This window comes from Geospiza fortis, unplaced genomic scaffold, assembly GCF_000277835.1.
Source record: "Geospiza fortis unplaced genomic scaffold, GeoFor_1.0 scaffold200, whole genome shotgun sequence".
NCBI classification, from domain to species: Eukaryota; Metazoa; Chordata; class Aves; order Passeriformes; family Thraupidae; genus Geospiza; species Geospiza fortis.
The window spans coordinates 1,624,213-1,626,858 of NW_005054353.1; positions in this window are offsets into that span (position 1 = coordinate 1,624,213).

A 2,646-nucleotide genomic window follows, 5' to 3' on the forward strand; every position below is an offset into this window, starting at 1 on the left:
AAAAAAAAAAAGGAAAAAAGAAAAAAACCCTATGGATATCAGACTGGCCACAGCAGAAACTTGTAAGACTTCACTACTGCACTGGAAGTCACTGGAATTATTACTGCCAGCACCAATAGATTTGCCAGCAACAAACAGTTCATTATTTCCAGAAGTAGTACCAGGGCTTCCTTTACTTGAAAAGAGGCTTTTCTAATTCATGCTAATTGCTTCTAGAATAATCCTGACACTCCTCAAAAATGCATGTTCCTAGACACATTTCCCAACCATCCGACTGAAAGTCGGTCCACGGGTCCTTTGCAAACATTATCACTCTTAACAAATAGTGAGCCTGTGTCTTAGACCAGCACAATTTCTCCAGGACAGCACAGAAACTTCAATAGCTCTCCTCATCTCTGCTTTGGAACAGAAATACAAGCAAACTAAGATTTTCTGCCGAATTGACATCACATTGTCATTCCATGGTAGATTTTTAAAACATTACTAGACTCCATCTAACCAGGTACAAGCTACTCTCGTTAAAATTCCCAACGAGTGAAACTGGCTCACTTTCATTACATTTCAGTCATAAAAGGCTGTGCCGGTTGCAAGAGGCAGCAGCGAACTGGACACACCTACCCGGGCTGTACTTCTGCTGATTCTGCTGGAGCTCTCATTCAATGACTCACCAGCTCCCATTTTAGTCGTGAGCAACTGGACAGTCCACTTTAACCATTTCAAAATCACTCAGAATATACACTTAATGCCAACCTGTGCTAAAGGTAAACAGCAGCAGCTATGAAACAAAAACCTCTGGAAACATAACCATTCTAAATATCCAGATGATTCTGATGCAGTTTCAGATTACTCAAGAATGTTTCCAGTTTAATGATTAAACAAGATTGCCTGAGTTTTTTTCCAGACTATGACTCAAATTCAGAAAAGTCACAACTCTGACATATGTGCATACCTCACACATGTGTCATCAGGCCTAATTAGCTTTTAGAAGAGCTTTGAGATCCCTCGTTTAAAGACAGCTGGTGATGTCAAGCACACCTTCAAAGCTATTTTTCAAAACCAAGGTAGTTGTTACTAGCTATTTAATAGGCATAGACCGAGATGTAGCTAAAAATTTGGCCAAACCAATAAAAGGTGTCTAGTTTGGAATCAAAATAAAACCAGGATGATTGTAAGAATAACCATTCATCCTCAAAACTCCTATTTCAAGATGTCTGTAAATCAACATTAAAAAGCCCCCAGACCACAAAAAGCCTACACAAAGCCCTCAGCAAATGCTTTCTAGGTATTTGCCAAGAATATAAAATTCTGAAAATCTCGAATAAGTATAATCTCACAATACTACTGAAGCGTATTTTAAACAACTGCTTCCAGGTATGTACCAGACGCAGGTTTGATAAAGATGAGAAATACTTTTAGCTGAACTGGACTAGTTATAAACTAAAATATGTGTTTCCCAAAGCCTGAAAAAACACTCACAACATTTGGAGCAAAAGCATCTTTCTAAGAGGCATATTCAAAATCTGAATTAAGCACTGCTCAGGTGAAAAAGCTCTATTTGTTCCCACATTTGACAAATTACAAATCAAATCACAAAATGCACGGGGTTGCACAACTAATGACAAAGTCAGCCCTTTTGGAACTCTGTCAATACTAAGGAGAAGCAGCATTTAAATCACCCTCACTTTATACTTGACATTATTATATCACAGTACTGACCTGTGCTAACCCCTTATTTTTCTGAGAAACTGTACTAGACATTTTTATTTAATGAAAGCTTAGTATGTCAAAACAAGCATTCAAGTAGTCTCATCCTAAAGTATAGCTGAATAAATCAAAAGCTCTCTGAACTGAGAGAGCAGATAACAGGTGGAGTATCTGCCTAGTAAGATGAGGCAGTAACTTTTACTACATACATACAGATACCATCGGTACACCAAAGTCTGATCTGATAATGGCGGTATGCTAAAGCTAACTTTGAAAGCCAGTTAAATCTAACTGCTTGCAATGTTTGCAATTTAAGTATCTCACTTTCATAGGCTTGAAAATAAAACCATTATAATGGAAAACTGTTTGCTTAACTGTATTTGAAATCACGTATCTTCTAGCTGGCCAACTGCTTTTTATTTTTAATTGGACTCCACAAAATCTAGAACCAGTTACAAGTGAAACACCCTCCAAATGGATCACACTGTGTTTCCCAACATGCCCAGAACTGCAGAGAAAGTTTCCTTACCGATATAACTTTGGAGAAGCAGCGTGAAAACACTTCATGAAAAAACAAGTTTCATAAAAACGCGGCTTGGGAGAAACAATGTCAGAGAATTTACTGCGAAGAGACACGAATGAGAGCAGAGCTCGGGCTCCAGCTCCATGAGGAAGAAGCACAAGGAGGCCCGAGTAGTTCCATGTCCTCCCCGCACGTGACAGCCCTGCCATGGTGTTTGAACAAACGCTTCGGCCTGGCGGCCTGTGGAACTGCCCAGCCACGCCGGTGCGCCCTACTTCCTTCAGCCGGCCTCCTGCCCGCGCACTCACACACACCCAGCTGCTGCGCGGTTATTAAAAGCTGCTAAAGACTGCCACGCTTTCCTCAAGCTACCCTTCAGCTCGGACGGACGTGGAGAGCCGCCCGCACACTCATCCACA